Genomic DNA, 23572 nt, shown 5'->3' on the forward strand with positions numbered 1-23572 from the left:
CCCCGGTTCGAATCCAGGTCACGGCATTTTCATTTTATTTCTCACACATCCATTTCTTTACAATATTGAAGGTAAGGACAATTGAAGAAACTAAGCAGATTCTTTGAATGTGCTTGCACAATTTGTCTTTACTGCTTATTGTGAAGCTATCTTTCCATACTTTGAATCATTTCTTTGTGAATCATTTTCTTGAAATCTGGAAAGCTGACATAAATTCCTGAATACAGGAAACTCAAATGAATGGACTCTGAGCAAGTTCATCACAGGCTGAAAAGATCATTTTGCAGTCACAAAAAGAATTGTTTGTGAGATGTTTATGGGAAATAAGCGCTGCAGCAAGTGTACAGTCAACTCTCAAAATTTGATTCTGTATATACTTCAATAACCATCAAAGCTTGAAACAGGTTCAAAAACATGATGAACACTCCAAGTGGCATAAGACAGCTGGGCCAGTGGCGCAATGGATAACGCGTCTGACTACGGATCAGCAGATTGTAGGTTCGACTCCTAGCTGGCTCGTTTAAGTTGCCGTGATCGTATAGTGGTTAGTACTCTGCGTTGTAGCCGCAGCAACCCTGGTTCGAAGCAGTGTCACGGCATTTTCATTTTATTTCTCACACATCCATTTCTTTACAATATTGAAGGTAAGGACAATTGAAGAAACTAAGCAGATTCTTTGAATGTGCTTGCACAATTTGTCTTTACTGCTTATTGTGAAGCTATCTATCCATACTTTGAATCATTTCTTTGTGAATCATTTTCTTTAAATCTGGAAAGCTGACATAAATTCCTGAATACAGGAAACTCAAATGAATGGACTCTGAGCAAGTTCATCACAGGCTGAAAAGATCATTTTGCAGTCACAAAAAGAATTGTTTGTGAGATGTTTATGGGAAATAAGCCCTGCAGCAAGTGTACAGTCAACTCTCAAAATTTGATTCTGTATATACTTCAATAACCATCAAAGCTTGAAACAGGTTCAAAAACATGATGAACACTCCAAGTGGCATAAGACAGCTGGGCCAGTGGCGCAATGGATAACGCGTCTGAATACGGATCAGCAGATTGTAGGTTCGACTCCTAGCTGGCTCGTTTAAGTTGCCGTGATCATATAGTGGTTAGTACTCTGCGTTGTAGCCGCAGCAACCCTGGTTCGAAGCAGTGTCATGGATTTTTCATTTTATTTCTCACACATCCATTTCTTTACAATATTGAAGGTAAGGACAATTGAAGAAACTAAGCAGATTCTTTGAATGTGCTTGCACAATTTGTCTTTACTGCTTATTGTGAAGCTATCTTTCCATACTTTGAATCATTTCTTTGTGAATCATTTTCTTGAAATCTGGAAAGCTGACATAAATTCCTGAATACAGGAAACTCAAATGAATGGACTCTGAGCAAGTTCATCACAGGCTGAAAAGATCATTTTGCAGTCACAAAAAAAATTGTTTGTGAGATGTTTATGGGAAATAAGCCCTGCAGCAAGTGTACAGTCAACTCTCAAAATTTGATTCTGTATATACTTCAATAACCATCAAAGCTTGAAACAGGTTCAAAAACATGATGAACACTCCAAAGTGACATAAGACAGCTGGGCCAGTGGCACAATGGATAACGCATCTGACTACGGATCAGAAGATTGTATGTTCGACTCCTACCTGGCTCGTTTAAGTTGCCGTGATCGTATAGTGGTTAGTACTCTGCGTTGTGGCCGCAGCAACCCCGGTTCGAATCCGGGTCACGGCATTTTCATTTTATTTCTCACACATCCATTTCTTTACAATATTGAAGGTAAGGACAATTGAAGAAACTAAGCAGATTCTTTGAATGTGCTTGCACAATTTGTCTTTACTGCTTATTGTGAAGCTATCTTTCCATACTTTGAATCATTTCTTTGTGAATTATTTTCTTGAAATCTGGAAAGCTGACATAAATTCCTGAATACAGGAAACTCAAATGAATGGACTCTGAGCAAGTTCATCACAGGCTGAAAAGATTATTTTGTAGTCACAAAGAAAATTGTTTGTGAGATGTTTATGGGAAATAAGCCCTGCAGCAAGTGTACAGTCAACTCTGAAAATTTGATTCTGTATATACTTCAACAACCATCAAAGCTTGAAACAGGTTCAAAAACATGATGAACACTCCAAAGTGGCATAAGACAGCTGGGCCAGTGGCGCAATGGATAACACGTCTGACTATGGATCAGAATATATAGGTTCGAATCATACCTGGCTCGTTTAAGTGATCGTATAGTGGTTAGTGCTCTGCGTTGTGGCCGCAGCAACCCCGGTTCGAATCCGGGTCACCGCATTTTCATTTTATTTCTCACACATCCATTTCTTTACAATATTGAAGGTAAGGACAATTGAAGAAACTAAGCAGATTCTTTGAATGTGCTTGCACAATTTGTCTTTACTGCTTATTGTGAAGCTATCTTTCCATACTTTGAATCATTTCTTTGTGAATCATTTTCTTGAAATCTGGAAAGCTGACATAAATTCCTGAATACAGGAAACTCAAATGAATGGACTCTGAGCAAGTTCATCACAGGCTTAAAAGATCATTTTGCAGTCACAAAAAAAATTGTTTGTGAGATGTTTATGGGAAATAAGCCCTGCAGCAAGTGTACAGTCAACTCTCAAAATTTGATTCTGTATATACTTCAATAACCATCAAAGCTTGAAACAGGTTCAAAAACAGGATGAACACTCCAAGTGGCATAAGACAGCTGGGCCAGTGGCGCAATGGATAACGCGTCTGACTACGGATCAGCAGATTGTATGTTCGACTCCTAACTGGCTCGTTTAAGTTGCCGTGATCGTATAGTGGTTAGTACTCTGCGTTGTGGCCGCAGCAACCCCGGTTCGAATCCGGGTCACGGCATTTTCATTTTATTTCTCACACATCCATTTCTTTACAATATTGAAGGTAAGGACAATTGAAGAAACTAAGCAGATTCTTTGAATGTGCTTGCACAATTTGTCTTAACTGCTTATTGTGAAGCTATTTTTCCATACTTTGAATCATTTCTTGATCATTTCTTTGTGAATCGTTTTCTTGAAATCTGGAAAGCTGACATAAATTCCTGAATACAGGAAACTCAAATGAATGGACTCTGAGCAAGTTCATCACAGGCTGAAAAGATTATTTTGCAGTCACAAAGAAAATTGTTTGTGAGATGTTTATGGGAAATAAGCCCTGCAGCAAGTGTACAGTCAACTCTCAAAATTTGATTCTGTATATACTTCAATAACCATTAAAGCTTAAAACAGGTTCAAAAACATGATGAACACTCCAAGTGGCATAAGACAGCTGGGCCAGTGGCGCATTGGATAACGCGTCTGACTACGGATCAGCAGATTGTTGGTTCGACTCCTAGCTGGCTCGTTTAAGTTGCCGTGATCGTATAGTGGTTAGTACTCTGCGTTGTGGTCGCAGCAACCCTGGTTCGAAGCCGTGTCACGGCATTTTCATTTTATTTCTCACACATCCATTTCTTTACAATATTGAAGGTAAGGACAATTGAAGAAACTAAGCAGATTCTTTGTATGTGCTTGCACAATTTGTCTTTACTGCTTATTGTGAAGCTATCTTTCCATACTTTGAATCATTTCTTTGTGAATCATTTTCTTGAAATCTGGAAAGCTGACATAAATTCCTGAATACAGGAAACTCAAATGAATGGACTCTGAGCAAGTTCATCACAGGCTGAAAAGATTATTTTGCAGTCACAAAGAAAATTGTTTGTGAGATGTTTATGGGAAATAAGCCCTGCAGCAAGTGTACAGTCAACTCTGAAAATTTGATTCTGTATATACTTCAACAACCATCAAAGCTTGAAACAGGTTCAAAAACATGATGAACACTCCAAAGTGGTATAAGACAGCTGGGCCAGTGGTGCAATGGATAACGCGTCTGACTACAGATCAGAAGATTGTAGGTTCGACTCCTACCAGGCTCGTTTAAGTTGCCGTGATCGTATAGTGGTTAGTACTCTGCGTTGTGGCCGCAGCAACCCCGGTTCGAATCCAGGTCACGGCATTTTCATTTTATTTCTCACACATCCATTTCTTTACAATATTGAAGGTAAGGACAATTGAAGAAACTAAGCAGATTCTTTGAATGTGCTTGCACAATTTGTCTTTACTGCTTATTGTGAAGCTATCTTTCCATACTTTGAATCATTTCTTTGTGAATCATTTTCTTGAAATCTGGAAAGCTGACATAAATTCCTGAATACAGGAAACTCAAATGAATGGACTCTGAGCAAGTTCATCACAGGCTGAAAAGATCATTTTGCAGTCACAAAAAGAATTGTTTGTGAGATGTTTATGGGAAATAAGCCCTGCAGCAAGTGTACAGTCAACTCTCAAAATTTGATTCTGTATATACTTCAATAACCATCAAAGCTTGAAACAGGTTCAAAAACATGATGAACACTCCAAGTGGCATAAGACAGCTGGGCCAGTGGCGCAATGGATAACGCGTCTGACTACGGATCAGCAGATTGTAGGTTCGACTCCTAGCTGGCTCGTTTAAGTTGCCGTGATCGTATAGTGGTTAGTACTCTGCGTTGTAGCCGCAGCAACCCTGGTTCGAAGCAGTGTCACGGCATTTTCATTTTATTTCTCACACATCCATTTCTTTACAATATTGAAGGTAAGGACAATTGAAGAAACTAAGCAGATTCTTTGAATGTGCTTGCACAATTTGTCTTTACTGCTTATTGTGAAGCTATCTTTCCATACTTTGAATCATTTCTTTGTGAATCATTTTCTTTAAATCTGGAAAGCTGACATAAATTCCTGAATACAGGAAACTCAAATGAATGGACTCTGAGCAAGTTCATCACAGGCTGAAAAGATCATTTTGCAGTCACAAAAAGAATTGTTTGTGAGATGTTTATGGGAAATAAGCCCTGCAGCAAGTGTACAGTCAACTCTCAAAATTTGATTCTGTATATACTTCAATAACCATCAAAGCTTGAAACAGGTTCAAAAACATGATGAACACTCCAAGTGGCATAAGACAGCTGGGCCAGTGGCGCAATGGATAACGCGTCTGAATACGGATCAGCAGATTGTAGGTTCGACTCCTAGCTGGCTCGTTTAAGTTGCCGTGATCATATAGTGGTTAGTACTCTGCGTTGTAGCCGCAGCAACCCTGGTTCGAAGCAGTGTCATGGATTTTTCATTTTATTTCTCACACATCCATTTCTTTACAATATTGAAGGTAAGGACAATTGAAGAAACTAAGCAGATTCTTTGAATGTGCTTGCACAATTTGTCTTTACTGCTTATTGTGAAGCTATCTTTCCATACTTTGAATCATTTCTTTGTGAATCATTTTCTTGAAATCTGGAAAGCTGACATAAATTCCTGAATACAGGAAACTCAAATGAATGGACTCTGAGCAAGTTCATCACAGGCTGAAAAGATCATTTTGCAGTCACAAAAAAAATTGTTTGTGAGATGTTTATGGGAAATAAGCCCTGCAGCAAGTGTACAGTCAACTCTCAAAATTTGATTCTGTATATACTTCAATAACCATCAAAGCTTGAAACAGGTTCAAAAACATGATGAACACTCCAAAGTGACATAAGACAGCTGGGCCAGTGGCACAATGGGTAACGCATCTGACTACGGATCAGAAGATTGTATGTTCGACTCCTACCTGGCTCGTTTAAGTTGCCGTGATCGTATAGTGGTTAGTACTCTGCGTTGTGGCCGCAGCAACCCCGGTTCGAATCCGGGTCACGGCATTTTCATTTTATTTCTCACACATCCATTTCTTTACAATATTGAAGGTAAGGACAATTGAAGAAACTAAGCAGATTCTTTGAATGTGCTTGCACAATTTGTCTTTACTGCTTATTGTGAAGCTATCTTTCCATACTTTGAATCATTTCTTTGTGAATCATTTTCTTGAAATCTGGAAAGCTGACATAAATTCCTGAATACAGGAAACTCAAATGAATGGACTCTGAGCAAGTTCATCACAGGCTGAAAAGATCATTTTGCAGTCACAAAAAAAATTGTTTGTGAGATGTTTATGGGAAATAAGCCCTGCAGCAAGTGTACAGTCAACTCTGAAAATTTGATTCTGTATATACTTCAACAACCATCAAAGCTTGAAACAGGTTCAAAAACATGATGAACACTCCAAAGTGGCATAAGACAGCTGGGCCAGTGGCGCAATGGATAACACGTCTGACTATGGATCAGAATATATAGGTTCGACTCATACCTGGCTCGTTTAAGTGATCGTATAGTGGTTAGTGCTCTGCGTTGTGGCCGCAGCAACCCCGGTTCGAATCCGGGTCACCGCATTTTCATTTTATTTCTCACACATCCATTTCTTTACAATATTGAAGGTAAGGACAATTGAAGAAACTAAGCAGATTCTTTGAATGTGCTTGCACAATTTGTCTTTACTGCTTATTGTGAAGCTATCTTTCCATACTTTGAATCATTTCTTTGTGAATCATTTTCTTGAAATCTGGAAAGCTGACATAAATTCCTGAATACAGGAAACTCAAATGAATGGACTCTGAGCAAGTTCATCACAGGCTTAAAAGATCATTTTGCAGTCACAAAAAAAATTGTTTGTGAGATGTTTATGGGAAATAAGCCCTGCAGCAAGTGTACAGTCAACTCTCAAAATTTGATTCTGTATATACTTCAATAACCATCAAAGCTTGAAACAGGTTCAAAAACAGGATGAACACTCCAAGTGGCATAAGACAGCTGGGCCAGTGGCGCAATGGATAACGCGTCTGACTACGGATCAGCAGATTGTATGTTCGACTCCTAACTGGCTCGTTTAAGTTGCCGTGATCGTATAGTGGTTAGTACTCTGCGTTGTGGCCGCAGCAACCCCGGTTCGAATCCGGGTCACGGCATTTTCATTTTATTTCTCACACATCCATTTCTTTACAATATTGAAGGTAAGGACAATTGAAGAAACTAAGCAGATTCTTTGAATGTGCTTGCACAATTTGTCTTAACTGCTTATTGTGAAGCTATTTTTCCATACTTTGAATCATTTCTTGATCATTTCTTTGTGAATCGTTTTCTTGAAATCTGGAAAGCTGACATAAATTCCTGAATACAGGAAACTCAAATGAATGGACTCTGAGCAAGTTCATCACAGGCTGAAAAGATTATTTTGCAGTCACAAAGAAAATTGTTTGTGAGATGTTTATGGGAAATAAGCCCTGCAGCAAGTGTACAGTCAACTCTCAAAATTTGATTCTGTATATACTTCAATAACCATTAAAGCTTAAAACAGGTTCAAAAACATGATGAACACTCCAAGTGGCATAAGACAGCTGGGCCAGTGGCGCATTGGATAACGCGTCTGACTACGGATCAGCAGATTGTTGGTTCGACTCCTAGCTGGCTCGTTTAAGTTGCCGTGATCGTATAGTGGTTAGTACTCTGCGTTGTGGTCGCAGCAACCCTGGTTCGAAGCCGTGTCACGGCATTTTCATTTTATTTCTCACACATCCATTTCTTTACAATATTGAAGGTAAGGACAATTGAAGAAACTAAGCAGATTCTTTGTATGTGCTTGCACAATTTGTCTTTACTGCTTATTGTGAAGCTATCTTTCCATACTTTGAATCATTTCTTTGTGAATCATTTTCTTGAAATCTGGAAAGCTGACATAAATTCCTGAATACAGGAAACTCAAATGAATGGAATCTGAGCAAGTTCATCACAGGCTGAAAAGATTATTTTGCAGTCACAAAAAGAATTGTTTGTGAGATGTTTATGGGAAATAAGCCCTGCAGCAAGTGTACAGTCAACTCTCAAAATTTGATTCTGTATATACTTCAATAACCATCAAAGCTTGAAACAGGTTCAAAAACATGATGAACACTCCAAAGTGGCATAAGACAGCTGGGCCAGTGGCGCAATGGATAACGCATCAGACTACGGATCAGAAGATTGTATGTTCGACTCCTACCTGGCTCGTTTAAGTTGCCGTGATCGTATAGTGGTTAGTACTCTGCGTTGTGGCCGCAGCAACCCCGGTTCGAATCCGGGTCACGGCATTTTCATTTTATTTCTCACACATCCATTTCTTTACAATATTGAAGGTAAGGACAATTGAAGAAACTAAGCAGATTCTTTGAATGTGCTTGCACAATTTGTCTTTACTGCTTATTGTGAAGCTATCTTTCCATACTTTGAATCATTTCTTTGTGAATTATTTTCTGAAAATCTGGAAAGCTGACATAAATTCCTGAATACAGGAAACTCAAATGAATGGACTCTGAGCAAGTTCATCACAGGCTGAAAAGATTATTTTGTAGTCACAAAAAAAATTGTTTGTGAGATGTTTATGGGAAATAAGCCCTGCAGCAAGTGTACAGTCAACTCTCAAAATTTGATTCTGTATATACTTCAATAACCATCAAAGCTTGAAACAGGTTCAAAAACAGGATGAACACTCCAAGTGGCATAAGACAGCTGGGCCAGTGGCGCAATGGATAACGCGTCTGACTACGGATCAGCAGATTGTATGTTCGACTCCTAACTGGCTCGTTTAAGTTGCCGTGATCGTATAGTGGTTAGTACTCTGCATTGTGGCCGCAGCAACCCCGGTTCGAATCCGGGTCACGGCATTTTCATTTTATTTCTCACACATCCATTTCTTTACAATATTGAAGGTAAGGACAATTGAAGAAACTAAGCAGATTCTTTGAATGTGCTTGCACAATTTGTCTTTACTGCTTATTGTGAAGCTATTTTTCCATACTTTGAATCATTTCTTGATCATTTCTTTGTGAATCGTTTTCTTGAAATCTGGAAAGCTGACATAAATTCCTGAATACAGGAAACTCAAATGAATGGACTCTGAGCAAGTTCATCACAGGCTGAAAAGATTATTTTGCAGTCACAAAGAAAATTGTTTGTGAGATGTTTATGGGAAATAAGCCCTGCAGCAAGTGTACAGTCAACTCTGAAAATTTGATTCTGTATATACTTCAACAACCATCAAAGCTTGAAACAGGTTCAAAAACATGATGAACACTCCAAAGTGGTATAAGACAGCTGGGCCAGTGGTGCAATGGATAACGCGTCTGACTACAGATCAGAAGATTGTAGGTTCGACTCCTACCTGGCTCGTTTAAGTTGCCGTGATCGTATAGTGGTTAGTACTCTGCGTTGTGGCCGCAGCAACCCCGGTTCGAATCCAGGTCACGGCATTTTCATTTTATTTCTCACACATCCATTTCTTTACAATATTGAAGGTAAGGACAATTGAAGAAACTAAGCAGATTCTTTGAATGTGCTTGCACAATTTGTCTTTACTGCTTATTGTGAAGCTATCTTTCCATACTTTGAATCATTTCTTTGTGAATCATTTTCTTGAAATCTGGAAAGCTGACATAAATTCCTGAATACAGGAAACTCAAATGAATGGACTCTGAGCAAGTTCATCACAGGCTGAAAAGATCATTTTGCAGTCACAAAAAGAATTGTTTGTGAGATGTTTATGGGAAATAAGCCCTGCAGCAAGTGTACAGTCAACTCTCAAAATTTGATTCTGTATATACTTCAATAACCATCAAAGCTTGAAACAGGTTCAAAAACATGATGAACACTCCAAGTGGCATAAGACAGCTGGGCCAGTGGCGCAATGGATAACGCGTCTGACTACGGATCAGCAGATTGTAGGTTCGACTCCTAGCTGGCTCGTTTAAGTTGCCGTGATCGTATAGTGGTTAGTACTCTGCGTTGTAGCCGCAGCAACCCTGGTTCGAAGCAGTGTCACGGCATTTTCATTTTATTTCTCACACATCCATTTCTTTACAATATTGAAGGTTAGGACAATTGAAGAAACTAAGCAGATTCTTTGAATGTGCTTGCACAATTTGTCTTTACTGCTTATTGTGAAGCTATCTTTCCATACTTTGAATCATTTCTTTGTGAATCATTTTCTTTAAATCTGGAAAGCTGACATAAATTCCTGAATACAGGAAACTCAAATGAATGGACTCTGAGCAAGTTCATCACAGGCTGAAAAGATCATTTTGCAGTCACAAAAAGAATTGTTTGTGAGATGTTTATGGGAAATAAGCCCTGCAGCAAGTGTACAGTCAACTCTCAAAATTTGATTCTGTATATACTTCAATAACCATCAAAGCTTGAAACAGGTTCAAAAACATGATGAACACTCCAAGTGGCATAAGACAGCTGGGCCAGTGGCGCAATGGATAACGCGTCTGAATACGGATCAGCAGATTGTAGGTTCGACTCCTAGCTGGCTCGTTTAAGTTGCCGTGATCATATAGTGGTTAGTACTCTGCGTTGTAGCCGCAGCAACCCTGGTTCGAAGCAGTGTCATGGATTTTTCATTTTATTTCTCACACATCCATTTCTTTACAATATTGAAGGTAAGGACAATTGAAGAAACTAAGCAGATTCTTTGAATGTGCTTGCACAATTTGTCTTTACTGCTTATTGTGAAGCTATCTTTCCATACTTTGAATCATTTCTTTGTGAATCATTTTCTTGAAATCTGGAAAGCTGACATAAATTCCTGAATACAGGAAACTCAAATGAATGGACTCTGAGCAAGTTCATCACAGGCTGAAAAGATCATTTTGCAGTCACAAAAAAAATTGTTTGTGAGATGTTTATGGGAAATAAGCCCTGCAGCAAGTGTACAGTCAACTCTCAAAATTTGATTCTGTATATACTTCAATAACCATCAAAGCTTGAAACAGGTTAAAAAACATGATGAACACTCCAAAGTGACATAAGACAGCTGGGCCAGTGGCACAATGGGTAACGCATCTGACTACGGATCAGAAGATTGTATGTTCGACTCCTACCTGGCTCGTTTAAGTTGCCGTGATCGTATAGTGGTTAGTACTCTGCGTTGTGGCCGCAGCAACCCCGGTTCGAATCCGGGTCACGGCATTTTCATTTTATTTCTCACACATCCATTTCTTTACAATATTGAAGGTAAGGACAATTGAAGAAACTAAGCAGATTCTTTGAATGTGCTTGCACAATTTGTCTTTACTGCTTATTGTGAAGCTATCTTTCCATACTTTGAATCATTTCTTTGTGAATCATTTTCTTGAAATCTGGAAAGCTGACATAAATTCCTGAATACAGGAAACTCAAATGAATGGACTCTGAGCAAGTTCATCACAGGCTGAAAAGATCATTTTGCAGTCACAAAAAAAATTGTTTGTGAGATGTTTATGGGAAATAAGCCCTGCAGCAAGTGTACAGTCAACTCTCAAAATTTGATTCTGTATATACTTCAATAACCATCAAAGCTTGAAACAGGTTCAAAAACATGATGAACACTCCAAAGTGACATAAGACAGCTGGGCCAGTGGCACAATGGATAACGCATCTGACTACGGATCAGAAGATTGTATGTTCGACTCCTACCTGGCTCGTTTAAGTTGCCGTGATCGTATAGTGGTTAGTACTCTGCGTTGTGGCCGCAGCAACCCCGGTTCGAATCCGGGTCACGGCATTTTCATTTTATTTCTCACACATCCATTTCTTTACAATATTGAAGGTAAGGACAATTGAAGAAACTAAGCAGATTCTTTGAATGTGCTTGCACAATTTGTCTTTACTGCTTATTGTGAAGCTATCTTTCCATACTTTGAATCATTTCTTTGTGAATTATTTTCTTGAAATCTGGAAAGCTGACATAAATTCCTGAATACAGGAAACTCAAATGAATGGACTCTGAGCAAGTTCATCACAGGCTGAAAAGATTATTTTGTAGTCACAAAGAAAATTGTTTGTGAGATGTTTATGGGAAATAAGCCCTGCAGCAAGTGTACAGTCAACTCTGAAAATTTGATTCTGTATATACTTCAACAACCATCAAAGCTTGAAACAGGTTCAAAAACATGATGAACACTCCAAAGTGGCATAAGACAGCTGGGCCAGTGGCGCAATGGATAACACGTCTGACTATGGATCAGAATATATAGGTTCGACTCATACCTGGCTCGTTTAAGTGATCGTATAGTGGTTAGTGCTCTGCGTTGTGGCCGCAGCAACCCCGGTTCGAATCCGGGTCACCGCATTTTCATTTTATTTCTCACACATCCATTTCTTTACAATATTGAAGGTAAGGACAATTGAAGAAACTAAGCAGATTCTTTGAATGTGCTTGCACAATTTGTCTTTACTGCTTATTGTGAAGCTATCTTTCCATACTTTGAATCATTTCTTTGTGAATCATTTTCTTGAAATCTGGAAAGCTGACATAAATTCCTGAATACAGGAAACTCAAATGAATGGACTCTGAGCAAGTTCATCACAGGCTTAAAAGATCATTTTGCAGTCACAAAAAAAATTGTTTGTGAGATGTTTATGGGAAATAAGCCCTGCAGCAAGTGTACAGTCAACTCTCAAAATTTGATTCTGTATATACTTCAATAACCATCAAAGCTTGAAACAGGTTCAAAAACAGGATGAACACTCCAAGTGGCATAAGACAGCTGGGCCAGTGGCGCAATGGATAACGCGTCTGACTACGGATCAGCAGATTGTATGTTCGACTCCTAACTGGCTCGTTTAAGTTGCCGTGATCGTATAGTGGTTAGTACTCTGCGTTGTGGCCGCAGCAACCCCGGTTCGAATCCGGGTCACGGCATTTTCATTTTATTTCTCACACATCCATTTCTTTACAATATTGAAGGTAAGGACAATTGAAGAAACTAAGCAGATTCTTTGTATGTGCTTGCACAATTTGTCTTTACTGCTTATTGTGAAGCTATCTTTCCATACTTTGAATCATTTCTTTGTGAATCATTTTCTTGAAATCTGGAAAGCTGACATAAATTCCTGAATACAGGAAACTCAAATGAATGGAATCTGAGCAAGTTCATCACAGGCTGAAAAGATTATTTTGCAGTCACAAAGAAAATTGTTTGTGAGATGTTTATGGGAAATAAGCCCTGCAGCAAGTGTACAGTCAACTCTCAAAATTTGATTCTGTATATACTTCAATAACCATTAAAGCTTAAAACAGGTTCAAAAACATGATGAACACTCCAAGTGGCATAAGACAGCTGGGCCAGTGGCGCATTGGATAACGCGTCTGACTACGGATCAGCAGATTGTTGGTTCGACTCCTAGCTGGCTCGTTTAAGTTGCCGTGATCGTATAGTGGTTAGTACTCTGCGTTGTGGTCGCAGCAACCCTGGTTCGAAGCCGTGTCACGGCATTTTCATTTTATTTCTCACACATCCATTTCTTTACAATATTGAAGGTAAGGACAATTGAAGAAACTAAGCAGATTCTTTGTATGTGCTTGCACAATTTGTCTTTACTGCTTATTGTGAAGCTATCTTTCCATACTTTGAATCATTTCTTTGTGAATCATTTTCTTGAAATCTGGAAAGCTGACATAAATTCCTGAATACAGGAAACTCAAATGAATGGAATCTGAGCAAGTTCATCACAGGCTGAAAAGATTATTTTGCAGTCACAAAAAGAATTGTTTGTGAGATGTTTATGGGAAATAAGCCCTGCAGCAAGTGTACAGTCAACTCTCAAAATTTGATTCTGTATATACTTCAATAACCATCAAAGCTTGAAACAGGTTCAAAAACATGATGAACACTCCAAAGTGGCATAAGACAGCTGGGCCAGTGGCGCAATGGATAACGCATCAGACTACGGATCAGAAGATTGTATGTTCGACTCCTACCTGGCTCGTTTAAGTTGCCGTGATCGTATAGTGGTTAGTACTCTGCGTTGTGGCCGCAGCAACCCCGGTTCGAATCCGGGTCACGGCATTTTCATTTTATTTCTCACACATCCATTTCTTTACAATATTGAAGGTAAGGACAATTGAAGAAACTAAGCAGATTCTTTGAATGTGCTTGCACAATTTGTCTTTACTGCTTATTGTGAAGCTATCTTTCCATACTTTGAATCATTTCTTTGTGAATTATTTTCTGAAAATCTGGAAAGCTGACATAAATTCCTGAATACAGGAAACTCAAATGAATGGACTCTGAGCAAGTTCATCACAGGCTGAAAAGATTATTTTGTAGTCACAAAAAAAATTGTTTGTGAGATGTTTATGGGAAATAAGCCCTGCAGCAAGTGTACAGTCAACTCTCAAAATTTGATTCTGTATATACTTCAATAACCATCAAAGCTTGAAACAGGTTCAAAAACAGGATGAACACTCCAAGTGGCATAAGACAGCTGGGCCAGTGGCGCAATGGATAACGCGTCTGACTACGGATCAGCAGATTGTATGTTCGACTCCTAACTGGCTCGTTTAAGTTGCCGTGATCGTATAGTGGTTAGTACTCTGCGTTGTGGCCGCAGCAACCCCGGTTCGAATCCGGGTCACGGCATTTTCATTTTATTTCTCACACATCCATTTCTTTACAATATTGAAGGTAAGGACAATTGAAGAAACTAAGCAGATTCTTTGAATGTGCTTGCACAATTTGTCTTTACTGCTTATTGTGAAGCTATTTTTCCATACTTTGAATCATTTCTTGATCATTTCTTTGTGAATCGTTTTCTTGAAATCTGGAAAGCTGACATAAATTCCTGAATACAGGAAACTCAAATGAATGGACTCTGAGCAAGTTCATCACAGGCTGAAAAGATTATTTTGCAGTCACAAAGAAAATTGTTTGTGAGATGTTTATGGGAAATAAGCCCTGCAGCAAGTGTACAGTCAACTCTGAAAATTTGATTCTGTATATACTTCAACAACCATCAAAGCTTGAAACAGGTTCAAAAACATGATGAACACTCCAAAGTGGTATAAGACAGCTGGGCCAGTGGTGCAATGGATAACGCGTCTGACTACAGATCAGAAGATTGTAGGTTCGACTCCTACCTGGCTCGTTTAAGTTGCCGTGATCGTATAGTGGTTAGTACTCTGCGTTGTGGCCGCAGCAACCCCGGTTCGAATCCAGGTCACGGCATTTTCATTTTATTTCTCACACATCCATTTCTTTACAATATTGAAGGTAAGGACAATTGAAGAAACTAAGCAGATTCTTTGAATGTGCTTGCACAATTTGTCTTTACTGCTTATTGTGAAGCTATCTTTCCATACTTTGAATCATTTCTTTGTGAATCATTTTCTTGAAATCTGGAAAGCTGACATAAATTCCTGAATACAGGAAACTCAAATGAATGGACTCTGAGCAAGTTCATCACAGGCTGAAAAGATCATTTTGCAGTCACAAAAAAAATTGTTTGTGAGATGTTTATGGGAAATAAGCCCTGCAGCAAGTGTACAGTCAACTCTCAAAATTTGATTCTGTATATACTTCAATAACCATCAAAGCTTGAAACAGGTTCAAAAACATGATGAACACTCCAAAGTGACATAAGACAGCTGGGCCAGTGGCACAATGGATAACGCATCTGACTACGGATCAGAAGATTGTATGTTCGACTCCTACCTGGCTCGTTTAAGTTGCCGTGATCGTATAGTGGTTAGTACTCTGCGTTGTGGCCGCAGCAACCCCGGTTCGAATCCGGGTCACGGCATTTTCATTTTATTTCTCACACATCCATTTCTTTACAATATTGAAGGTAAGGACAATTGAAGAAACTAAGCAGATTCTTTGAATGTGCTTGCACAATTTGTCTTTACTGCTTATTGTGAAGCTATCTTTCCATACTTTGAATCATTTCTTTGTGAATTATTTTCTTGAAATCTGGAAAGCTGACATAAATTCCTGAATACAGGAAACTCAAATGAATGGACTCTGAGCAAGTTCATCACAGGCTGAAAAGATTATTTTGTAGTCACAAAGAAAATTGTTTGTGAGATGTTTATGGGAAATAAGCCCTGCAGCAAGTGTACAGTCAACTCTGAAAATTTGATTCTGTATATACTTCAACAACCATCAAAGCTTGAAACAGGTTCAAAAACATGATGAACACTCCAAAGTGGCATAAGACAGCTGGGCCAGTGGCGCAATGGATAACACGTCTGACTATGGATCAGAATATATAGGTTCGACTCATACCTGGCTCGTTTAAGTGATCGTATAGTGGTTAGTGCTCTGCGTTGTGGCCGCAGCAACCCCGGTTCGAATCCGGGTCACCGCATTTTCATTTTATTTCTCACACATCCATTTCTTTACAATATTGAAGGTAAGGACAATTGAAGAAACTAAGCAGATTCTTTGAATGTGCTTGCACAATTTGTCTTTACTGCTTATTGTGAAGCTATCTTTCCATACTTTGAATCATTTCTTTGTGAATCATTTTCTTGAAATCTGGAAAGCTGACATAAATTCCTGAATACAGGAAACTCAAATGAATGGACTCTGAGCAAGTTCATCACAGGCTGAAAAGATCATTTTGCAGTCACAAAAAAAATTGTTTGTGAGATGTTTATGGGAAATAAGCCCTGCAGCAAGTGTACAGTCAACTCTCAAAATTTGATTCTGTATATACTTCAATAACCATCAAAGCTTGAAACAGGTTAAAAAACATGATGAACACTCCAAAGTGACATAAGACAGCTGGGCCAGTGGCACAATGGGTAACGCATCTGACTACGGATCAGAAGATTGTATGTTCGACTCCTACCTGGCTCGTTTAAGTTGCCGTGATCGTATAGTGGTTAGTACTCTGCGTTGTGGCCGCAGCAACCCCGGTTCGAATCCGGGTCACGGCATTTTCATTTTATTTCTCACACATCCATTTCTTTACAATATTGAAGGTAAGGACAATTGAAGAAACTAAGCAGATTCTTTGAATGTGCTTGCACAATTTGTCTTTACTGCTTATTGTGAAGCTATCTTTCCATACTTTGAATCATTTCTTTGTGAATCATTTTCTTGAAATCTGGAAAGCTGACATAAATTCCTGAATACAGGAAACTCAAATGAATGGACTCTGAGCAAGTTCATCACAGGCTGAAAAGATCATTTTGCAGTCACAAAAAAAATTGTTTGTGAGATGTTTATGGGAAATAAGCCCTGCAGCAAGTGTACAGTCAACTCTCAAAATTTGATTCTGTATATACTTCAATAACCATCAAAGCTTGAAACAGGTTCAAAAACATGATGAACACTCCAAAGTGACATAAGACAGCTGGGCCAGTGGCACAATGGATAACGCATCTGACTACGGATCAGAAGATTGTATGTTCGACTCCTACCTGGCTCGTTTAAGTTGCCGTGATCGTATAGTGGTTAGTACTCTGCGTTGTGGCCGCAGCAACCCCGGTTCGAATCCGGGTCACGGCATTTTCATTTTATTTCTCACACATCCATTTCTTTACAATATTGAAGGTAAGGACAATTGAAGAAACTAAGCAGATTCTTTGAATGTGCTTGCACAATTTGTCTTTACTGCTTATTGTGAAGCTATCTTTCCATACTTTGAATCATTTCTTTGTGAATTATTTTCTTGAAATCTGGAAAGCTGACATAAATTCCTGAATACAGGAAACTCAAATGAATGGACTCTGAGCAAGTTCATCACAGGCTGAAAAGATTATTTTGTAGTCACAAAGAAAATTGTTTGTGAGATGTTTATGGGAAATAAGCCCTGCAGCAAGTGTACAGTCAACTCTGAAAATTTGATTCTGTATATACTTCAACAACCATCAAAGCTTGAAACAGGTTCAAAAACATGATGAACACTCCAAAGTGGCATAAGACAGCTGGGCCAGTGGCGCAATGGATAACACGTCTGACTATGGATCAGAATATATAGGTTCGACTCATACCTGGCTCGTTTAAGTGATCGTATAGTGGTTAGTGCTCTGCGTTGTGGCCGCAGCAACCCCGGTTCGAATCCGGGTCACCGCATTTTCATTTTATTTCTCACACATCCATTTCTTTACAATATTGAAGGTAAGGACAATTGAAGAAACTAAGCAGATTCTTTGAATGTGCTTGCACAATTTGTCTTTACTGCTTATTGTGAAGCTATCTTTCCATACTTTGAATCATTTCTTTGTGAATCATTTTCTTGAAATCTGGAAAGCTGACATAAATTCCTGAATACAGGAAACTCAAATGAATGGACTCTGAGCAAGTTCATCACAGGCTTAAAAGATCATTTTGCAGTCACAAAAAAAATTGTTTGTGAGATGTTTATGGGAAATAAGCCCTGCAGCAAGTGTACAGTCAACTCTCAAAATTTGATTCTGTATATACTTCAATAACCATCAAAGCTTGAAACAGGTTCAAAAACAGGATGAACACTCCAAGTGGCATAAGACAGCTGGGCCAGTGGCGCAATGGATAACGCGTCTGACTACGGATCAGCAGATTGTATGTTCGACTCCTAACTGGCTCGTTTAAGTTGCCGTGATCGTATAGTGGTTAGTACTCTGCGTTGTGGCCGCAGCAACCCCGGTTCGAATCCGGGTCACGGCATTTTCATTTTATTTCTCACACATCCATTTCTTTACAATATTGAAGGTAAGGACAATTGAAGAAACTAAGCAGATTCTTTGTATGTGCTTGCACAATTTGTCTTTACTGCTTATTGTGAAGCTATCTTTCCATACTTTGAATCATTTCTTTGTGAATCATTTTCTTGAAATCTGGAAAGCTGACATAAATTCCTGAATACAGGAAACTCAAATGAATGGAATCTGAGCAAGTTCATCACAGGCTGAAAAGATTATTTTGCAGTCACAAAGAAAATTGTTTGTGAGATGTTTATGGGAAATAAGCCCTGCAGCAAGTGTACAGTCAACTCTCAAAATTTGATTCTGTATATACTTCAATAACCATTAAAGCTTAAAACAGGTTCAAAAACATGATGAACACTCCAAGTGGCATAAGACAGCTGGGCCAGTGGCGCATTGGATAACGCGTCTGACTACGGATCAGCAGATTGTTGGTTCGACTCCTAGCTGGCTCGTTTAAGTTGCCGTGATCGTATAGTGGTTAGTACTCTGCGTTGTGGTCGCAGCAACCCTGGTTCGAAGCCGTGTCACGGCATTTTCATTTTATTTCTCACACATCCATTTCTTTACAATATTGAAGGTAAGGACAATTGAAGAAACTAAGCAGATTCTTTGTATGTGCTTGCACAATTTGTCTTTACTGCTTATTGTGAAGCTATCTTTCCATACTTTGAATCATTTCTTTGTGAATCATTTTCTTGAAATCTGGAAAGCTGACATAAATTCCTGAATACAGGAAACTCAAATGAATGGAATCTGAGCAAGTTCATCACAGGCTGAAAAGATTATTTTGCAGTCACAAAAAGAATTGTTTGTGAGATGTTTATGGGAAATAAGCCCTGCAGCAAGTGTACAGTCAACTCTCAAAATTTGATTCTGTATATACTTCAATAACCATCAAAGCTTGAAACAGGTTCAAAAACATGATGAACACTCCAAAGTGGCATAAGACAGCTGGGCCAGTGGCGCAATGGATAACGCATCAGACTACGGATCAGAAGATTGTATGTTCGACTCCTACCTGGCTCGTTTAAGTTGCCGTGATCGTATAGTGGTTAGTACTCTGCGTTGTGGCCGCAGCAACCCCGGTTCGAATCCGGGTCACGGCATTTTCATTTTATTTCTCACACATCCATTTCTTTACAATATTGAAGGTAAGGACAATTGAAGAAACTAAGCAGATTCTTTGAATGTGCTTGCACAATTTGTCTTTACTGCTTATTGTGAAGCTATCTTTCCATACTTTGAATCATTTCTTTGTGAATTATTTTCTGAAAATCTGGAAAGCTGACATAAATTCCTGAATACAGGAAACTCAAATGAATGGACTCTGAGCAAGTTCATCACAGGCTGAAAAGATTATTTTGTAGTCACAAAAAAAATTGTTTGTGAGATGTTTATGGGAAATAAGCCCTGCAGCAAGTGTACAGTCAACTCTCAAAATTTGATTCTGTATATACTTCAATAACCATCAAAGCTTGAAACAGGTTCAAAAACAGGATGAACACTCCAAGTGGCATAAGACAGCTGGGCCAGTGGCGCAATGGATAACGCGTCTGACTACGGATCAGCAGATTGTATGTTCGACTCCTAACTGGCTCGTTTAAGTTGCCGTGATCGTATAGTGGTTAGTACTCTGCGTTGTGGCCGCAGCAACCCCGGTTCGAATCCGGGTCACGGCATTTTCATTTTATTTCTCACACATCCATTTCTTTACAATATTGAAGGTAAGGACAATTGAAGAAACTAAGCAGATTCTTTGAATGTGCTTGCACAATTTGTCTTTACTGCTTATTGTGAAGCTATTTTTCCATACTTTGAATCATTTCTTGATCATTTCTTTGTGAATCGTTTTCTTGAAATCTGGAAAGCTGACATAAATTCCTGAATACAGGAAACTCAAATGAATGGACTCTGAGCAAGTTCATCACAGGCTGAAAAGATTATTTTGCAGTCACAAAGAAAATTGTTTGTGAGATGTTTATGGGAAATAAGCCCTGCAGCAAGTGTACAGTCAACTCTGAAAATTTGATTCTGTATATACTTCAACAACCATCAAAGCTTGAAACAGGTTCAAAAACATGATGAACACTCCAAAGTGGTATAAGACAGCTGGGCCAGTGGTGCAATGGATAACGCGTCTGACTACAGATCAGAAGATTGTAGGTTCGACTCCTACCTGGCTCGTTTAAGTTGCCGTGATCGTATAGTGGTTAGTACTCTGCGTTGTGGCCGCAGCAACCCCGGTTCGAATCCAGGTCACGGCATTTTCATTTTATTTCTCACACATCCATTTCTTTACAATATTGAAGGTAAGGACAATTGAAGAAACTAAGCAGATTCTTTGAATGTGCTTGCACAATTTGTCTTTACTGCTTATTGTGAAGCTATCTTTCCATACTTTGAATCATTTCTTTGTGAATCATTTTCTTGAAATCTGGAAAGCTGACATAAATTCCTGAATACAGGAAACTCAAATGAATGGACTCTGAGCAAGTTCATCACAGGCTGAAAAGATCATTTTGCAGTCACAAAAAAAATTGTTTGTGAGATGTTTATGGGAAATAAGCCCTGCAGCAAGTGTACAGTCAACTCTCAAAATTTGATTCTGTATATACTTCAATAACCATCAAAGCTTGAAACAGGTTCAAAAACATGATGAACACTCCAAAGTGACATAAGACAGCTGGGCCAGTGGCACAATGGATAACGCATCTGACTACGGATCAGAAGATTGTATGTTCGACTCCTACCTGGCTCGTTTAAGTTGCCGTGATCGTATAGTGGTTAGTACTCTGCGTTGTGGCCGCAGCAACCCCGGTTCGAATCCGGGTCACGGCATTTTCATTTTATTTCTCACACATCCATTTCTTTACAATATTGAAGGTAAGGACAATTGAAGAAACTAAGCAGATTCTTTGAATGTGCTTGCACAATTTGTCTTTACTGCTTATTGTGAAGCTATCTTTCCATACTTTGAATCATTTCTTTGTGAATTATTTTCTTGAAATCTGGAAAGCTGACATAAATTCCTGAATACAGGAAACTCAAATGAATGGACTCTGAGCAAGTTCATCACAGGCTGAAAAGATTATTTTGTAGTCACAAAGAAAATTGTTTGTGAGATGTTTATGGGAAATAAGCCCTGCAGCAAGTGTACAGTCAACTCTGAAAATTTGATTCTGTATATACTTCAACAACCATCAAAGCTTGAAACAGGTTCAAAAACATGATGAACACTCCAAAGTGGCATAAGACAGCTGGGCCAGTGGCGCAATGGATAACACGTCTGACTATGGATCAGAATATATAGGTTCGACTCATACCTGGCTCGTTTAAGTGATCGTATAGTGGTTAGTGCTCTGCGTTGTGGCCGCAGCAACCCCGGTTCGAATCCGGGTCACCGCATTTTCATTTTATTTCTCACACATCCATTTCTTTACAATATTGAAGGTAAGGACAATTGAAGAAACTAAGCAGATTCTTTGAATGTGCTTGCACAATTTGTCTTTACTGCTTATTGTGAAGCTATCTTTCCATACTTTGAATCATTTCTTTGTGAATCATTTTCTTGAAATCTGGAAAGCTGACATAAATTCCTGAATACAGGAAACTCAAATGAATGGACTCTGAGCAAGTTCATCACAGGCTTAAAAGATCATTTTGCAGTCACAAAAAAAATTGTTTGTGAGATGTTTATGGGAAATAAGCCCTGCAGCAAGTGTACAGTCAACTCTCAAAATTTGATTCTGTATATACTTCAATAACCATCAAAGCTTGAAACAGGTTCAAAAACAGGATGAACACTCCAAGTGGCATAAGACAGCTGGGCCAGTGGCGCAATGGATAACGCGTCTGACTACGGATCAGCAGATTGTATGTTCGACTCCTAACTGGCTCGTTTAAGTTGCCGTGATCGTATAGTGGTTAGTACTCTGCGTTGTGGCCGCAGCAACCCCGGTTCGAATCCGGGTCACGGCATTTTCATTTTATTTCTCACACATCCATTTCTTTACAATATTGAAGGTAAGGACAATTGAAGAAACTAAGCAGATTCTTTGAATGTGCTTGCACAATTTGTCTTAACTGCTTATTGTGAAGCTATTTTTCCATACTTTGAATCATTTCTTGATCATTTCTTTGTGAATCGTTTTCTTGAAATCTGGAAAGCTGACATAAATTCCTGAATACAGGAAACTCAAATGAATGGACTCTGAGCAAGTTCATCACAGGCTGAAAAGATTATTTTGCAGTCACAAAGAAAATTGTTTGTGAGATGTTTATGGGAAATAAGCCCTGCAGCAAGTGTACAGTCAACTCTCAAAATTTGATTCTGTATATACTTCAATAACCATTAAAGCTTAAAACAGGTTCAAAAACATGATGAACACTCCAAGTGGCATAAGACAGCTGGGCCAGTGGCGCATTGGATAACGCGTCTGACTACGGATCAGCAGATTGTTGGTTCGACTCCTAGCTGGCTCGTTTAAGTTGCCGTGATCGTATAGTGGTTAGTACTCTGCGTTGTGGTCGCAGCAACCCTGGTTCGAAGCCGTGTCACGGCATTTTCATTTTATTTCTCACACATCCATTTCTTTACAATATTGAAGGTAAGGACAATTGAAGAAACTAAGCAGATTCTTTGTATGTGCTTGCACAATTTGTCTTTACTGCTTATTGTGAAGCTATCTTTCCATACTTTGAATCATTTCTTTGTGAATCATTTTCTTGAAATCTGGAAAGCTGACATAAATTCCTGAATACAGGAAACTCAAATGAATGGAATCTGAGCAAGTTCATCACAGGCTGAAAAGATTATTTTGCAGTCACAAAAAGAATTGTTTGTGAGATGTTTATGGGAAATAAGCCCTGCAGCAAGTGTACAGTCAACTCTCAAAATTTGATTCTGTATATACTTCAATAACCATCAAAGCTTGAAACAGGTTCAAAAACATGATGAACACTCCAAAGTGGCATAAGACAGCTGGGCCAGTGGCGCAATGGATAACGCATCAGACTACGGATCAGAAGATTGTATGTTCGACTCCTACCTGGCTCGTTTAAGTTGCCGTGATCGTATAGTGGTTAGTACTCTGCGTTGTGGCCGCAGCAACCCCGGTTCGAATCCGGGTCACGGCATTTTCAT

General features: G+C 39.0%; 22 non-coding genes across 22 annotated transcripts; all 22 read left to right on the plus strand.

Moving 5' to 3' along the window:
* The first annotated feature begins 1674 nt into the window (after nucleotides 1-1674).
* On the plus strand, nucleotides 1675-1746 carry TRNAH-GUG (transfer RNA histidin (anticodon GUG)). The gene has a single exon. It is a non-coding gene; the product is annotated as a tRNA-His (tRNA).
* Nucleotides 1747-2814: 1068 nt separating this feature from the next.
* TRNAH-GUG (transfer RNA histidin (anticodon GUG)) lies at nucleotides 2815-2886 on the plus strand. The gene has a single exon. It is a non-coding gene; the product is annotated as a tRNA-His (tRNA).
* Nucleotides 2887-5692: 2806 nt separating this feature from the next.
* Nucleotides 5693-5764, plus strand: TRNAH-GUG (transfer RNA histidin (anticodon GUG)). The gene has a single exon. It is a non-coding gene; the product is annotated as a tRNA-His (tRNA).
* A 1068-nt stretch (nucleotides 5765-6832) lies between these two features.
* TRNAH-GUG (transfer RNA histidin (anticodon GUG)) lies at nucleotides 6833-6904 on the plus strand. Its single transcript has one exon. It is a non-coding gene; the product is annotated as a tRNA-His (tRNA).
* A 1086-nt stretch (nucleotides 6905-7990) lies between these two features.
* TRNAH-GUG (transfer RNA histidin (anticodon GUG)) lies at nucleotides 7991-8062 on the plus strand. The gene has a single exon. It is a non-coding gene; the product is annotated as a tRNA-His (tRNA).
* A 1005-nt stretch (nucleotides 8063-9067) lies between these two features.
* On the plus strand, nucleotides 9068-9140 carry TRNAC-ACA (transfer RNA cysteine (anticodon ACA)). The gene has a single exon. It is a non-coding gene; the product is annotated as a tRNA-Cys (tRNA).
* A 1728-nt stretch (nucleotides 9141-10868) lies between these two features.
* Nucleotides 10869-10940, plus strand: TRNAH-GUG (transfer RNA histidin (anticodon GUG)). Its single transcript has one exon. It is a non-coding gene; the product is annotated as a tRNA-His (tRNA).
* A 502-nt stretch (nucleotides 10941-11442) lies between these two features.
* TRNAH-GUG (transfer RNA histidin (anticodon GUG)) lies at nucleotides 11443-11514 on the plus strand. The gene has a single exon. It is a non-coding gene; the product is annotated as a tRNA-His (tRNA).
* Nucleotides 11515-12582: 1068 nt separating this feature from the next.
* TRNAH-GUG (transfer RNA histidin (anticodon GUG)) lies at nucleotides 12583-12654 on the plus strand. The gene has a single exon. It is a non-coding gene; the product is annotated as a tRNA-His (tRNA).
* A 1075-nt stretch (nucleotides 12655-13729) lies between these two features.
* Nucleotides 13730-13801, plus strand: TRNAH-GUG (transfer RNA histidin (anticodon GUG)). Its single transcript has one exon. It is a non-coding gene; the product is annotated as a tRNA-His (tRNA).
* A 501-nt stretch (nucleotides 13802-14302) lies between these two features.
* TRNAH-GUG (transfer RNA histidin (anticodon GUG)) lies at nucleotides 14303-14374 on the plus strand. The gene has a single exon. It is a non-coding gene; the product is annotated as a tRNA-His (tRNA).
* Nucleotides 14375-14806: 432 nt separating this feature from the next.
* On the plus strand, nucleotides 14807-14879 carry TRNAC-ACA (transfer RNA cysteine (anticodon ACA)). Its single transcript has one exon. It is a non-coding gene; the product is annotated as a tRNA-Cys (tRNA).
* Nucleotides 14880-15461: 582 nt separating this feature from the next.
* Nucleotides 15462-15533, plus strand: TRNAH-GUG (transfer RNA histidin (anticodon GUG)). Its single transcript has one exon. It is a non-coding gene; the product is annotated as a tRNA-His (tRNA).
* A 1069-nt stretch (nucleotides 15534-16602) lies between these two features.
* Nucleotides 16603-16674, plus strand: TRNAH-GUG (transfer RNA histidin (anticodon GUG)). Its single transcript has one exon. It is a non-coding gene; the product is annotated as a tRNA-His (tRNA).
* A 502-nt stretch (nucleotides 16675-17176) lies between these two features.
* TRNAH-GUG (transfer RNA histidin (anticodon GUG)) lies at nucleotides 17177-17248 on the plus strand. The gene has a single exon. It is a non-coding gene; the product is annotated as a tRNA-His (tRNA).
* A 1068-nt stretch (nucleotides 17249-18316) lies between these two features.
* TRNAH-GUG (transfer RNA histidin (anticodon GUG)) lies at nucleotides 18317-18388 on the plus strand. Its single transcript has one exon. It is a non-coding gene; the product is annotated as a tRNA-His (tRNA).
* Nucleotides 18389-19463: 1075 nt separating this feature from the next.
* On the plus strand, nucleotides 19464-19535 carry TRNAH-GUG (transfer RNA histidin (anticodon GUG)). The gene has a single exon. It is a non-coding gene; the product is annotated as a tRNA-His (tRNA).
* Nucleotides 19536-20036: 501 nt separating this feature from the next.
* Nucleotides 20037-20108, plus strand: TRNAH-GUG (transfer RNA histidin (anticodon GUG)). Its single transcript has one exon. It is a non-coding gene; the product is annotated as a tRNA-His (tRNA).
* A 432-nt stretch (nucleotides 20109-20540) lies between these two features.
* Nucleotides 20541-20613, plus strand: TRNAC-ACA (transfer RNA cysteine (anticodon ACA)). The gene has a single exon. It is a non-coding gene; the product is annotated as a tRNA-Cys (tRNA).
* Nucleotides 20614-21195: 582 nt separating this feature from the next.
* TRNAH-GUG (transfer RNA histidin (anticodon GUG)) lies at nucleotides 21196-21267 on the plus strand. The gene has a single exon. It is a non-coding gene; the product is annotated as a tRNA-His (tRNA).
* Nucleotides 21268-22335: 1068 nt separating this feature from the next.
* TRNAH-GUG (transfer RNA histidin (anticodon GUG)) lies at nucleotides 22336-22407 on the plus strand. The gene has a single exon. It is a non-coding gene; the product is annotated as a tRNA-His (tRNA).
* Nucleotides 22408-23493: 1086 nt separating this feature from the next.
* Nucleotides 23494-23565, plus strand: TRNAH-GUG (transfer RNA histidin (anticodon GUG)). The gene has a single exon. It is a non-coding gene; the product is annotated as a tRNA-His (tRNA).
* Nucleotides 23566-23572: the final 7 nt, after the last annotated feature.

This window comes from Pseudophryne corroboree, chromosome 6 (assembly GCF_028390025.1).
Source record: "Pseudophryne corroboree isolate aPseCor3 chromosome 6, aPseCor3.hap2, whole genome shotgun sequence".
Classification (NCBI taxonomy): domain Eukaryota; kingdom Metazoa; phylum Chordata; class Amphibia; order Anura; family Myobatrachidae; genus Pseudophryne; species Pseudophryne corroboree.